The 16812-nt window shown below is 36.1% G+C and overlaps 2 pseudogenes; both read left to right on the top strand.

The window, feature by feature from the left end:
- Positions 1-1339: 1339 nt before the first annotated feature.
- Positions 1340-5336, top strand: LOC111394030 (annotated as a pseudogene).
- A 6023-nt stretch (positions 5337-11359) lies between these two features.
- Positions 11360-12275, top strand: LOC111393201 (annotated as a pseudogene).
- The last annotated feature ends 4537 nt before the right edge of the window (positions 12276-16812 follow it).

Here is a 16812-nt window from a genome sequence, read left to right as displayed (position 1 = left end):
CCGGAGGCACCATTTGACATAAAGGGGTATGCCGTACTCGAGGACACCATTTGATATATGAACATTTCTTCAATATAGAGGGGTATGCCGTACCGGAGTACCATTTGACATACAAATATTAACATGAATCGAAACTAATAACTTAACACGATTAAACACATTGCACCTCTACCTACCTTGATATGCTGTACCGGAGTACCATTTGACATACAAACATTAACATGAATCGAAACTTATAACTTAACACGATTAAACACATTGCACCTCTACCTACCTTGATTGATGCTTTTGAAACTTTGAGAACTTGGATTGAAAACTTCGATGAAACTTGGATGTTGAAAGAAATGCACTCCTTGGATGTTTGAAAATCGTTGAGAATTGATGCTTGAAAACACTTTTTAAATTTCTAGAAAAAATAGTTTTCCTCCCTCTTTTTTCTCTCTTGGAAACTCTTTCTTTAGTATGTAAAAGCTCTTGCTTTTGGTGTGAGACAAAATGAGTGAAATGATGTCTCTATTTATAGGTAAATATCCCATAACTTAAAGCAAATGAAGGATCAAATTTCATTTAAGAGAGAAAACATGAGTGTCATTTAAGTTTGAGGTTAAATACTTCAATTTAGTGGGGTTTTTATTGCCAAAAAAGTGGGTGGCCCTTTGAGAAAATAATTGATGAAATTAAATCATAGAGAAAAATGAGAATTTTCATTTCAGGCAGTTTCGATCGACCGGTTGTAGTCTGGTTGACACTGTACAGCTTTCAGTGTTTCTATTATAACTTCTTCTCCTGATATCCGATTAAGGTAATTCAAAGTGCATTGAAAAGCTAACTCAAAGAGCTACAACTTTCATTCAGATATCATTTTCCAAATCGAATGTTTCCTATGTCGAAAATGGGTCTCAAATGAGACTAAAAATCTGAAGTATAATTTAGTCATCCAATATTCATATTTTAGTGCCACTAAGGTGTCTAGAATTATTTGGGATTCTACAATATCTATGTCAGGATCCTCCATGGATGTGACATTTCCATGGGTCTAGGTGATGTGACATCAACTTTATGTCAACTCAACTCAGGAGAATTGATAACTCGTGCACTCTAAACGCGGTTGATTAACGCCTACGAGTAGATGTCTCATGCCATCAGATGCATACACGTGTCCCACATCCAACAGTGATCCTCGTTCATAAATACTCACGGTTTGGCAAGAGATAAAGGTAATAAAACTGATACTAAACTAAGCTCTCCACATTCAAACATTATATATTCTCCTCCCCACTCTCTTGCATAATTTTGGCACCGTTACGATCATCGACCACTAACTTGACCGTCGGAGTGTATGCGGCACCCGTTGGTTCCGACCGTATGCTCCTGACCGTGCGTTGTTGTGTGCAGGGAGGAACACGTGGAGTGGCTCCCAGTTGGCCACGTGAAGGTCCAATTCGCGAGGTCAACAATTACTTCTATTGCAACTACGGCATTTTGGAATAACCATCGTATTAACATAATCGATACCCCCAGCCATGTTGACTTCACCCTTGAAGTAGAGCGTGCTCTAAGGGCTTTAGATGGTGCAATACGCTTGTTTGATATTGTAGCTGGTGTGGAGCCTCAATTTGAAACTGTTTGGAGGCAGGCTGATAAATATGGTGTTCCAAGAATATGTTTCATTAACAAAATGGATCGTCTGGGAGCAAATTTCTTTCGAACAAGGGACATGATTGTGACAAACTTGGGAACAAAACCACTTGTACTTCAAATTCCAGTTGGTGCTGAAGACAATTTCCAAGGAGTTATTGATCTTGTGAAGATGAAAGCAATTAATTGGTTTGGGGAAGAATTGGGTGCAAAATTTACATACGAGGACATTCCGGCTGATCTTAAAGAGTTGGCTCGAGAGCATAGGGAAAATTGATTGTCGAGTTGGATGATGAAGCTATGGAGAACTATTTAGAGGGTTAAGAAATTGATTAGGTTGGGAACTATCTCTGGCGGTTTTGTTCCAGCTCTATGTGGCTCGGCTTTTAAGAACAAGGGGGTTCAACCATTGCTCGATGCAGTTGTGGATTAGTTGCCCTCTTCCATTAACTTGCCAACAATGAAAGGAACTGACCCTGATGATCCAGAGTTGACAATCGAAAGAACCGCCGGTGATGATGAACCTTTTGCCGTATTAGCTTTCAAGATCATGAGCGATCCATTTGTGGTTTGCTAACATTTGTCCGAGTATACGCAGGGAAGCTTACTACAGGGTCTTACGTACTAAATTCAAACAAAAGGAAGAAAGAGAGAATTGGTCGACTTCTTAAAATGCATGCAAACAGTCGAGAGGATGTCAAAATCTCATTAATTGGAGATATTGAAGCTCTTGCAGGTTTGAAGGATACAATTACCGGAGAAACATTGTGTGATCCCGATAAGCCTGTTGTGCTTAAACGGATGGATTTCCCAGATCCTGTGATTAAGGTTGCCATTGAACCCAAAACTAAAGCTGATGTGATAAGATGTCAGCTGGTTTAGTTAAACTTGCTCAAGATGAAGAAATCAACCAGACAATTATTGAAGGATTGAGAGAATTATACCTTGAGATAATTTTTGATAGGTTCAATAGGGAATTCAAGGTATGTAATTTCCATTCTATGAGCTTCTCTAGTGGTTTTGTCTGTAATTTAGCAATATACGTAATATGCCAATTTATGCCTTGTCATTCCTGCCACACACTCTCATAAACATGTACACCAAATTCATTATAATATGGACACTTCACTTGATAACCCTACTTCCAGTTACACATGAAATATGCACACGTGGCAAATCTCTCTTCAGGAATCATTTTCGCTAGATTTTATTCTTATGCGATCAAAGAACTGTATTACTTGGCTAATTGACACTTTATTTCTAGAAAAATGTATAACAATTGTAATCCATTTTATTGCTGCAATAATATGTGAATCTGAAATATTGGCTAGTTTCAAATCAATAAGTACTACCTTTTCTTTTGCACTCCTATCTTTAATATGTTGTAGTTTACCAACTTGATATTTCTCGGGATGTAATGAATTAAAATATTGTTTTCATCCAACTTATTACTTGCACTAACTTATCATGCATACCACTTACTGGTGGAGGCCAATGTTGGTGCACCACAAGTCAACTATCGGGAAAGCATTTTGAAGGTTAATGAAGTGAAGTACGTTCACAAGAAGCAATCTGGTGGGTCTAGATAGTTTGTTGATGTCACTATAAGGTTCGAGCCCATGGAAGCAGGTGGTGGATATGAGTTCAAAAGTAAGATCAAGGGAGGAGTAGTTCCGAAAGAATATATACCCAGTGTGATAAAAGGATTGGAAGAATGTATGAGCAATGGAGTTCTGGCTGGCTATCCTGTTGTAGATGTTCGTGTGGTATTAATCGATGGTTCTTACCGTGGAGTCGATTCTAGTGTTTTGGCTTTTCAACTGGTCGCCAGAGGAGCTTTCTGGGAAGTGATGAGGAAAGCGGGTCCCCAAATGCTCGAACCGATTATGAAGGTTGACGTTGTCACCCCTGAAGAACATTTAGGTGATGTGATTGGAGATCTTAACTCGAGGAGAGGCCAAATCCACAGCTTTGGATACAAACCTGGTGGCCTCAAGGTACTTGAAATACCGATACGCATAATATGCAGACTTCATTTTTTCTTTTACTTTTGCATTTCCTGGGAATGACAATTAGAGCTCATATTTTATATAGGTCAGAAGCACTAATGGTCATTGAACTTCTAGTGAAATTTTCATCCTCTCACTAATTTTATCTTATTCCAAGTTGATCGATGAAAATTGTTTTATGCAGGTTAGAAGCACTAATGATCTTTGAACTTTTGGTGAAATATTCATCCTGTCATTAATTTCATCTGATTCCAAGTTGATTGATGAAATTAAACTCTGATATAGTTAGGTTGCTAAACTTGAAATTTTGTTACAATTTGACCATTCCTTCGATGTTTTATTTGACTGACAGAAAAGATGACATGAAAGCCTAGGTGGCACAAAAATAGAATTCCACATCATTATTTATGTTAGTTAAACTAATGATACAGATATAAGTGACCAAATAGTAATAAAGTTTAAATTCAGTAACCAATTTGAAACACTAAAGTTTCATGACTGACAATGAAATTCTATACAAGTTGAGTGACCACCTATGTACCTAAACCTAGTTTCTATATTTCTTCTGTGACTTGAGCCTTGGAAAGATTTTGCATACTACTCCCATCAATGTCCATTGCATCTGTTCTTTTTTCCTTTTTCATTTTCTTAAAGATACAATGGGGCCAGGTGACTGTATGTCATGTTGTGTTCTAAAATGAAAATACAATTAAGCTATTTGTATAGTTGATGTCTACACCTTTGTTGACTGATGATGATATCAAGGGCCAAAATCCATGCATCATCATCTGTTGAGTTTTCTGTCTAACTAACTATACATGTAGCGTAACTCATGAAAATATTGCCCAAGATATGGTCCTGAACTGCCCATGTGGCTTCAATTAGACCGTTTAGAAATTGTTGTTACATCTTTATTTCAAGTTAGTTTCGACCCACCATATAAACTCATTTCTAGTTCCTTAGTAATCGATTGTCTGACTAATCATCAATGCATGTGGTTAATGCTTTGGTGCCTCTGGCTGAGATGTTCCAGTACGTGAGTACTCTAAGAGGGATGACAAAAGGCTGTGCTTCCTACACCATGCACTTGGCAAAATTTGATGTTGTCCCTCGACATATTCAAAACCAACTTGCCACAAAGAGGATGCTGTTGCTGCTTAATGTACCTATGTAGTGATAAACACTAAAACATTATTTTTACGCAAAGATAACTCAATTTTTTGTACCAAAGGGTAAATCTAATTTGGGTAAAGAAATAAAAGAATTCTGAAAACTGTGCTTGCTTGTTCATTGCATTTATGTGTGTCGTTGTAAAAACTTTGTCTATTGCATAGAATACGATAAGTAGATGCATAATTTTGATTGTGATCGGATAACCAAAAATCAGACTCTGAGGACAGCCAAAAGCTGAATCTTTCTCATTCTTTTTGAAGGTAAGTTTTACTCCCATGTGTTTGTAATAGTAATATCAACTCTTTACTAATGAATGGACGGAGCGAAAGAGAGGTGCTTCAAAATATAAGCACATCAAGCACTCTAGATTTATACGAGAAACAACAAAAGACAAGGGCTTTCAAACCTAATTCCCCAAATGTTCAAAACTCAGAAGTCAAAACTCTTTGCACGCAAATGCTCTCCGGCACAATAACTTTAGTTCCCAACTGGCTTCCCGGTTACTTTCGTCTCTAGTAATTGCTCGGGATCATAAATTGATATCGTGGATGAAGTACATCCCCTAATCCTTCATCACTGTAACATGCATAAACGTGTGCTTAGATCCATCAACACTATAAAAGATCTCCCCCATACCCAAAAATGATGAATGAGGTGCAGAAGACAGTCAAAAACTAACGTGTAATGCCTACCCATATTCCCGTCGGTCAAACTAGCTGAAATGGCGCCGTTGAAATTTCCTGCGGCGAATGCTAAGTTTCCTTTGGCCTTGGCCTCGTCGGCCAATAAAATTGCTAATTTTTCGACAATTTTGTATTTGTATTTTCAAATTGAAGAGTAGAAGGGAAAGAGTTAATCGAGTTGGAGCAAGGCCCATAAAAATATTGAGTGGAGCATGACAAGCAAGAGACTTCAAAGACTTAAAATTTTGTTATTAAAACATTTTTAAGAGACTCTCTATTTTTAAAGAGCTTATTCAACAATTTAGGGAGTATCTATAAATTTTAAATGCTCTAAGACTTGACATTTTTAAACTTTAGTGAGCAATCGAAAACATGAGTCTAAATTCAGTGACCAAAACTCTATATTTTTCAAAATTTAGTGACCAAAACTTGACATTTTAAAGTTCAGTGATCAATCAAAGACATTAACCTAAGTTCAGTGGCCAAAACTCGACTTTTTTCAAAGTTCAGGGGTCAAAATTCGATATTTTAAAGTTCAGTGGCCAATCAAAGACAATGACCTAAGTTCAGTGATCATTGGAACAATTAACTCAAAAACGATTTAAGCTCTGATACCAAATTCACGTCGGATGTTATGTGAGAATTGTAGGAGAAGGGGAAAGGGGAGAGAAGAAGATAAAGGGGAAAGAGAAAAGAAGAGGGGAAGAGGAGAAGATAGAAATTATGGAGATAAATCAATTTATTTCATCATCAAAAGTTTATTTATTACAATGCAGAAGACCCCTTTATATAGGGTTTGAACTTATACTAATTTAAGCAGGAAATTATTCTAATATCAACGAAATAAAAATGCTTATGATGTTTCCTAAAATAAATATCAAAATTGGAAATTAAATATCATAATCTCTCTTTAATATTGCATCACCTTGGCTTCGTTGGCCAATAAAATTGCTGATTTTTCGACAATTCTGTATTTGTATTTTCAAATTGAAGAGTAGAAGGGAAAGGGTTAATCCGAGTTGGAGCAAGGCCTATAAGAATATTGAGTGGAGCATGACACGCAAGAGACTTCAAAAATTAAAAATTTTGTTATTAAAACATCTTACTCTTTATTTTTAAAAAATATATTTAATAATTTAGAGAGTATCTATAAATTTTAAGTGCTCCAAGAGACTCTTTATTTTTATCACATAATTTTTGCTCCTAAAAGGTATTTATTATTTTCCTTTGTCTTTTATTTTCACTAGTTTCCCCCTAAATTATTATATTATTTTTCTATATTGAAAATTGAAATAGTCCGAACGCATTAATTTAAAGAGTGTTTTAGAGCAAAATTGTACGGGTCGACTCTTTAAAATTGAGAAGATCTTATGTTTAAAAAGTCTCTTGAAAATGTTCTTAATAGAAAATACGAATATTCTAAGTTTACATAATGGACACCATTATGTCGAGGTGGCGCCCCCTATTGGATGGAGGAGGTGCCATCTCGAGATTATGGACACCATTATGGTGTCCATTATGTACCCAAAGAATGGTCCTAAAAAATATTGCATTTGTTATTAGTACGTCTGGTTGACTTCTTTGACTCGCAATTGAAAACAAATTTACAAGTTCACATCATGTTTGATCTATGTTTAATTTCCTTTAAAAAATCAATAGCCTCTTGTCCCTAAAAGTTGAGTCACAAAAAAATAAAAAAAAATAAAAAATAAAAGGTTGCTTGAGTAGTTGTAAACCTAATTACCTTCATCCAGAGAGTTTTAGGTTTAGGCTCTACACTAATGAGTTATGTTACTTAGGCTCTACACTAATGAGATATAACAAATGAGTTATGTTATATGTACAAAGTTGATTTGCAAAGTAATGTCTACACCAATCATTTCAAAAAAAGATCTATAAATCATTGAAAATAAATGACTTGAATTTTTTCAACACTTATTAATCAACCAAATTTGTAAACACACTTTGTAAAAATAGCATAATTACACTAATAACAATAGTGACCAAGCACATTACTTTGTCTAAAAACTTGAAGATTAGAAGTTGAAGTCAAGCTGCTGTCAATATTTTTTGTTGGTAATTTAAGGGTCCGTTTGATTGTAAAGATGAAATTTGGGTAGAAAAAATGAATTTCAGAGAATTGAATTGTCTAGAAATTGTTTTCCTGCGAATTTTAAATTATTGTGTTTGATTGATATATTTTTTCATGTAAAAAATGTTAAAATAAAAGTGTTTTTTTTTTTTTGTTCGTTTGACTTTGTTTTACATAAAAATTGTCAATTAAAGGGATATATTTTACTGGTATTAGGGATGAAATTTGTTTCTATTGCCAAAAAAAGGAAAAAAGAAAACCATTTATCTTTTGGAGTTCGTTTGGCTTTGTTTTATATAAAAATTGTCAATTAAAAGAAAATATTTTTTTTACAATAATTCTTTATATTTGTTTCCACTGCCAAAAAAATAATAATAATAAAATGCTACAATACCCAGGAAAACATATTCCTACCATATAGGTGAGAATTGGTTTTCCATGGAAACCAAGAAATGTAATTCCATGGAAAAGAAAAGCTATCAAACACCCTTAAAATGGAAGTTGGAATTGATTTTCCATTTTTTAGGAACAATTCTCATGTATCAAACATACCCAAAAGTTATTTATGTTAAAATATTGAGTAATGCTATATAGTTTTACTGGAATTGCAACCCCAATTTAGGTAGCCTTGGATGATAGGTTAAATGGAATATGAAATTAAGCCCTTGTTTGGTTTCTATTATTTTCTCATTAAAATGAAAAATATGACCGTTATCCATCACATCAAGCCACCAAATTTGAATTTTTATCTCTTATGTAGGGCCCGTAATGACTATATTTTTCATTTTATTCTTCAAAAAATGAGAAACAAACGAGGGTTAAATGAGTTATTTAATTCTATCTATTAATTAATGCCACCTAGATTATAGTTGCAACTCTAATGGAGTTAAATAGCATTACTCCAAAATATTAGTTACAGAATTTTTCAAATATGTGCCTGTCTCCTTTCATTATGTTGCATTTATGAGGTTGGATTCAATTATTCTGGTAAAAATTATATAAATAGTCATATAAGTGAGCTCGTGGCTGGCACAGCTTGGTTCGTCCCACACCAGTACAGCCTGTAGCTTGGGTGGCCACGAGCCTAGCCCTGCCTCATTGGGATAAAAAAATTGTAGCCGCTTTTCTTAATTTTTCTTTCCTTTCTTCTTTGATTTTAATTTCTCACTTGTAGAATGGTCAAATTACGTAACTTAGAGCATGTTTAGTAGAGATTTTAATCCAATTAAAATCAATTTTTTGATTGTTATTTCACTATTTCAAATGTCATTTTTAAATTTTTTTCTCACAAATAGGACCGATTTTATCTCTAATCGTCAAAAAATTAATTAATAAAATTTATATCAAACAAGCACTTAATGAAGTTTTAGACTCTTTGTCGGCTTCTTTATTCAAATATAGGGACTTTACTGTCATAAATGAACTATTTGAGACCTATTTTGAAATTTCAAAAAGCTGAGGGACCTAATTGAAAATATTTCCTTGTGAATAACACTCTTTGGTGTTTAAAATCAAACCAGACGAACCAGCAAATCCTCCGTTCGGTGAGCTCGGCTTTCTTCATCAGGTTATCCGCTGTCCTTCAAGATCAGGCAATTTTTCATTCTTCTCTTAACATATGAGACCACTCAAACTGGCATAAATTCCATTTGAATTTCTTTTCTGAGTTTGTATATCTAACATTGATTTTCTAGCGATTTTTCTGGTCTACTCTTACTTTTGGGTTTGCCAAAACGGCAGTAAGCCAGCTCTTATTTATAAGCTTTTGTTAGTTTTGAGAATTTGGGAAATGTGAAGAATTGCACCAAAATATAAAGATGTGGTACTTAATCGTATTTTTACTCTTTTTTGCTAAATATTTGTTGCTCATCTTTGTTCATTTCTCGGTTTTTGCTCATTTCCTGCTCCGGCTACTTGTCCAATGTTCAATTACTAGAAATGTCAAAGCATTTGGGTATTGTAAGGAGCATAGATGGAATGCTAAATTGGATAGTGAAGAACCAGCTACATGAATCACACTGTTAACTAAATTTATTAATTTCTGAATAGAAGAAAAGATTTGTTCATTGTTGTTTGATTAAATTATGATCCAGATCATGCTGAAGTTTGTAAGTAAGAAGAAATAGGAATCTTTGATCTTATCATTTTAGAAGTTTCTTGATCGAAAAGTCAATAATGATAAACAATTTGCTTGATTAAGAATTCACTTGAGTTATAAACATGCTTATTATCATCAAATTACTGATATTTCCACGATTTCAACAAAATTTTCAATATTACTGATAGTTTGTAACTCGGCATGTTTTAGGCAAATTTAATTTTTTTTGTTGCGGAAATTTTATGGTAGTATGGGAAAGTGAAAGAAAATGGACTGACGCCTGCACTTTGTGATTAATGAAATAGTTGATACTAACAAAATGTATGGTCTCGACAAAGCCGACTGTAAATCAAGTGCATGATGAAACCTTCTGTAATTCATGAATTCTGATTATGGAATCTTTTCTAGTGAAATCAAACAATTGGAGAACGTCATTACGATTCATGAGCAGAAGTAGAATCAATAGAATTAGAATTATTATTTTTCACTGTATAGAGGCTCTCGTTTATATGGTCAACACAGTTTCAGTTGACTAAATTAGAAGAGGGTGGAGTGGACCTAAATTAAAAACGTAATAGCTTGTTGTAGTTGCTATGGATAGATATCTTAGTAGATTTAGCAATGAATGAAGTAGAGTGATGCAGAATAATTCATGTAGCCGACCTGAATTTACAGGGAGTAGAGCTTAGTTTGTTGTTGTTTCTTTTATTTGTCATTTAGAAACTCTCAGCCTTTTAGTTCTTGAAGTAGCATCCTTCCTAGGACTGGATATGGTCCGGTTCGATTCGATTCTAACGAGAATCGAATCGATCCAAAATTTTTGGGTATTTAATAAGTGAAACTGTCGGGTCCAAATTTAATTACGGAACCGTTCGGATTCGATTCGGTTCGTTCCATTTGGTTCCGTATTATAATTAAATTTTTTAATATATACAAAGTTACGTTAATTTAATTAATGATATGTTCAATATTAGCTCTTAGAAAATAATGTAATTCAATCTTATGTGTTTCACGTCTCTCTTTGCTGAATTCTTCATAAATTTGATTATTAAAATTACAGAAAGAGAAATATAGCGAGCTCAAAATAATTAAGAGAGATGTTGTAGAATTTTAATTCAATTTTCTCCGATAGAAACGACACTATAGAAGAATAAAAGATTTGGATAAAATTGAGGTCAATTTGATTAAGTTGATTTTGAACTGAAAACTAGAAATAAGAAAATCATATTTTGTGGTTTGAACTAAATTAACTAATTAACAAATTTATTTAGAAAAAAATAAAATAATTTTACTTATTTAAAATAAATTAATTAAAAAAATTACGGAGATTCGGCTCTTCGGGTCTTGGCCTAGAACCGAGAATCGAACCATACCCATCGGTTCTTGATTCAAATATTCGCTCGGGTATTTAACTTGAAAAGAACTGTCGGGTTCGGTTTGGTTCGGGAGTTTTGTCCAACCCTAATCCTTCCTACACATATAATAGGTATTATTAAGCATCATTTGTGGCTAATAATAGAGTACTATTTAAAGGTATCCGTGGCTTATTTTTTGAAATATATATATTCAAGAGTAAATGTGCACATGCCACAATTTTTCTTCTTGCTCAACTTCTACAATTTGCTTAATTTTTACTGGCCGCAGGGTGGGAATATATAAGAATTTGATGAATGGTACTTCCACGTCTAGTGGCCTGTGGACAGCCTTCTCCTACTGTATATAGCAAGTACGAAAATTGTGACTATCATCACTATCTTTGCCTTCTTGAACCTCCGCCTAACATGAGGAAGCCTGCTTTTGCACTCCGTACTTTTAACGTTGAAACGTCAAGAGCTATGGATGTTGCTTCTGATCCTAAAATAGGTCTTATGCGCCTTCTATGGTGGAAAGAAACAATTGACAAGATATTTTCAAATAGTTTAATCGAGCATCCAGTAACTCGGGCACTTGGATATGCAATATCTGAACACAAAGTCAGCAAGAACTGGCTGAAACGATCTGTTGAAGCTCGAATTAATGATGCCAATAGAGAAGATAATGATATTCTTGAAACTTTGGAATAGTTGGAACGTTATGCTGAGGACACTGCATCGACTATTTTATACTCAATGCTTCAATCAAGTGGTATTAGGTCCACCATAGCAGATCATGCTGCATCACATATTGGCAAGGCCAGTGGCCTCTTATTGCTTCTCAAGTCTTTGTCATATCATACTAGCAAAAATCGTCATTTTCCTTACATACCTACTGAGGTGACAGGAAAACATGGATTGTTGGTAAATCATGGTGGACAGCGGGAAATTCGTGTGGATTCTCATGAGAGTCTATGCAATACAATATTTGAAATGGCGGCCATAGCCGTAGCTAATGATCTTTTGCAGAAATCTCAAAAATTACGTGGAACAGTTCCAACTGAAGCTCGTTCCGTGCAGTCGGTTGTGCTTACCAAAGTTATTCTGGACACATTAAGGCGTTTTTAGTTTGACGTGTTTGATCCAAGGTTGACACAAGGAATTTTAGGGACTCCTCATCTGTGGTTCTAGTTGAAACTGAAGTGGTATTCATGGAGAGGCAAATACTGAGGCTATTGTTTGTGAAGCACTGAATCTTGCCTTTTCAAGTTAGTTGGAAATTTTCGATCAGATAGTGAATTTAAAAGATGAAGAGCAATGGCAAGCATTCTGAAATTCCGAATTACGACATTTTTTTTGTGGGCGGCCTGTAGAAGTTTTCTGGTTCTAGCAAATGAAGATTATGAATATGCTATTAGAAGATGAACTATAGTTGTACTTATAGAGCCAAAGAAAACTAGTTTTGTATACGTTAACTATGAGGATATTGGCTAACTTTTAAGCATATCAGAAATAAGTTTATATAAAAGTTACTTTTGTGTACGGGTTGCTTATGGGCTTTTGTTGCAATTTTTGTTGGGTTGGGCTGATAATCTATGTAGAAAAGTGCAAGCCATCAGGTCCACAGGGTCGTTCTAGAATTTAGAGTATATTTTGTTTGGATTAAAAGCTTATTTTAATCTAAGTCAAAGTCAAACAGTCAATATTAATCACATTTTTCATGGATCCTACAACTTTTCAATCACACATTTTTAAAAGTCTATCACAATTTATTGAAAAATCTAATTTTAATCTCTATCAAACATCCACTTAAACTGATTTCTAGAAAGGAAAGCTATAAAGCGATTTGGTCGGATAGACACATGTACTTGAATGTGTGGAATGCACAAAAATGTGATTGATCTCTGAGTAATGCCCAGTGTACAGGGGTTGGCTCACAGATGTTTTACAGGGTCACTCACTGTGCAGGGGCCCCACATGTATTTTAAAAATATATATATGTGGGCCCACGTATGTGTGCGGCCTGGCATGTCCCTATTTCTGTAAGCCCAGCATGACTCTTGATCTCTATGTTGAAATATGGAGAGGAATATGGCTTAACTTTTCTATTGATTAAGAATGAATATATATATATATATATATATATATATAGGGGATTACAACTAATTACAAGAATTTAAAATGTGCTAAAAATCTGTTGTAGTTAATTCTCTAATATGCCCCCTCAAGATGGAGCTCCGGAGGAAACGCCAATCTTGACCCTTAATTCTTGGAAGCGGCTTCGTGAAAGCGGTTTGGTAAGAGCGTCAGCAAGTTGATCTACTGAGGAAACATGAGTAACACGAAGAGCGCTTGATTGAATTTGATCCCGAATAAAGTGATAGTCAATTGCCATATGTTTCATGCATGAATGAAAGACTGGATTAGAACAAAGATAGGTGGCACCAACATTGTCACAAAAGATAACAGGAGGTGTAGAGAGAGTGACGCCAAGCTCTGTTAGAAGGGAACAAATTCAATTGATTTCTGAAGCAGTAGCGACAACTGATCGATATTCAGCTTCTGTGGATGACTGAGCAACTGTACGTTGTTTCTTGGATGCCCAAGAAATAGGGTGACAACCAAGATAGACAATATAGGCACTCGTAGAGGTATAGTCATCTTTGTTGCCAGCCCAATTTACATCTAAGAAGGCATGAAGAGAAAGTGGATTTTCTTTATGAAGAAATAATCCATGAGTCAGTGTGCCACACAGATATCGAAGCAGTCGTTTTGCAGCATTCCAATGTTAAGATGTCGGGCGATGCATGAATTGGGAAAGCTTGTTAACAGCATAGGCTATGTCTGGGCGAGTGAGGCAAAGATATTGTAGACTGCCAACAATTGTTCTATATTCTGTGTAATCAGTCAGAGCTGTACCAGAATGAAGTGTGAGATTTCCATCTGTAGCAAGTGGTGTAGCAACAGGTATTGCACCAAACATTTTTGTCCGGACAAGAAGATCAGTGATGTAGCGCTTTTGAGTAAGTAATAGACCAGATGGAGTGGTGAGAACCTCAATGCCAAGAAAATAAGACAAGGTACCAAGATCCTTGATTGAAAATCTTTGTGCCAGAAGGTCAATGTACCGTTGAATAATGTTGTTGTTGGTACCTGTGATGATAATGTCATCCACATAAACAAGTAGATATGTAGTAGTGTCACCTGAGTGGAGTATGAATAGAGAGGTGTCTACATGAGAGTTTGTGAACCCAGACTCAATGAGGAATTGGCAAAGTTCAAGGTCGTGGGGCCTGCTTGAGTCCATATATAGCCTTCTTTAATTTGCATACATGTGTTGGATTGTCTCGATCAACAAATCCTGGAGGCTGGGCCATGTAGACATCTTCGGAAAGATGGCCTTGAAGAAAGGCATTATTAACATCCAATTATCGCAACTTCCAACCTCTACTGACTGCCAAGCTTAGAACAAGGCGTATTGTTGTTGGCTTGACAATTGGACTAAAGGTGTCATGATAATCCACTCCAGGTTCTTGATGAAAACCTTTGGCAACTAATCTGGCTTTGTACCTGTCAACAGAACCATCAGCAAGCCGTTTAATTCGAAAAACCCACTTACAACCAACAAGATTCTGCAAAGAAGTAGATTGAACAAGCTCCCAGGTTCCATTCCGAACAAGAGCATCAAATTCATCATTCATAGCTTGTCTCCATTTGGGATCTTTTAGGGCTTGGTTAACAGTATGAGGCTCAATGTCGGATGGTTGAGGAAGGACAGCAGTGAGAGTCATCTTGGTTAGGGGTTTGTGGATGTTGTTTTTCGCTCTAGTGGTCATGGGATGGGTATTTTGAAGGATGGTTTGAGCTGTGGTTGAAGTAGAAGAGGTCTCAGAATTATGTGGTTCTAGTGGTAAACGGTCAACCTTGGTTTCTTGACGGTCAACCAATCTGTGTCTGAGTAAAGGGAGGTCTATGGACAGAGGTCGACGATCGACTGGTGAGGAGAGTTGGTCGACTGTTTGGGCATGTCGTGACGGATGTTGACACGAGAAATCCTTTTGTGGAGGCGTATTGAGCGAGCCACTTGAAAAGGGTAGAATTTGGACCTGGGAAAGCCATTTGGAAATGATCTCTGGGGTGGGACGAGAAAGATGGGATTGGTGAGTGGTAAAGGGAAAAGAGTTTTTAAGAAATTTAACATGACGAGAAATATATATTTTAGAAGTGGACAGATCAAGACAGATATAGGCACTTTGTGTTGAAGAGTAACCAAGAAAAACACAAAGAGTGGAACGAGAGTCCAGTTTATGTTGAGAATAAGAACGAAGCCACGGATAACATAAGCAACCGAACACCTGAAGTTTAGTGTAGTTGGGTTGAGACTCAAATAGTTTTTCAAAAGGAGATGAAAGATTTAGTGTGGGTATGGGCATACGATTGATGAGATATACAGCAATAGCAAAGGCATAAGTCTAATAAGTTAGAGGCATCGATGCATGAGTGAGAAGAGATAAACCTGTTTCAACAATATGGCGATGACGTCGTTTGAAAAGACCATTGTGTTCAGGTGTATAAGGTGGTATAGTAAGATGGGATATACCATTGGTGGAGAGAAAACGATCAAGGACTCGATATTCACCACCATTAATATAGGGTAAGAATTCGGTGTTTAAATTGGTTTTTGACTAATGCCTTGAAGCGTACAAAGACATCATACACATGGGATTTCCGTTTAAGTGGATAATACCAGACGTACAGAGTATAATGATCAACAAAGATAACATAATATTGAAAACCATCAACAGGATAGACAGGAGAGGTCCATACATCAGAAAATATAAGTTCAAGCGGATGGAATGAGGTTAAGTTAGAAGAAGAAAAAGAAAGTTTGTGACTTTTATTACATGAACAAGCATTACAATTTGTGAAAGAGGATAACGGACTAGACAATGGTAAAGAAAACTTGGAAACAATATTTTTCATAATAGTAAATGATGGATGACCTAGTCTAGAGTGCCAGTCAGACAAAGTGGTCTTGACACTGGAAAAGGCAAGCAATGGTGAGGAGGTAACTGAAGGGGATGTGGTCGGCCACTCATATACGCCATCCTTAGGTTCTCCCATCAAAAGGATTGCCCCCGTGTTTAGATCCTTCACCTAAAAAGCAGAGGATGAGAATTCAATAGAAACATGGTTATTAGTGCAAAATTGATAAATCGAAAGTAAGTTCTTTTTCATGGAAGGGACACAAAGGACGTTTTATAAAGTAAAGGTGCAAGAGGAAGTAGGTATGGTGGTAGAACCGGTATGGGTGATGTGAAGGACCGATCCATCATCGATCATGACATCATCAGATCCCTGATACGGGCTATGAAGAGAGAGATTGCTCAGGTCAGATGTAACATGGTGAGATGCTCCATTATCCAGCAGCCAAGTAGGAGTAGTGTTGTTGCCAAGGATAGTATGATTGGCTCGTGATTGCCAGGGTGTGGAGGGGCGATATCCATGAGAGCCTTGAGGACGAGGTGTCGGGGATTGTTGATTAGTAACAAGCCGAAACATTGGGCATCGTTTGGCAGTGTGTCCTTGAATGCCGCATGCTTGGCAACGACCCAAATAAGGTTTAGGTTGGCGTTGATCATGAGGAGAAACCATAGTGGTAGGGCCTGATTGTTGTGGATTGACGGCTGGTGGACGCCAATGTGGACAATTCCGGAAGGCTGTGGGATTTGTCATTACAGGTAATGATAGAGAAGATGGTTGAGCG

The sequence above is a fragment of the Olea europaea genome, chromosome 4, assembly GCF_002742605.1.
Source record: "Olea europaea var. sylvestris chromosome 4, O_europaea_v1, whole genome shotgun sequence".
NCBI lineage: Eukaryota > Viridiplantae > Streptophyta > Magnoliopsida > Lamiales > Oleaceae > Olea > Olea europaea.
This window is presented reverse-complemented; position numbering and strand designations above follow the sequence as displayed.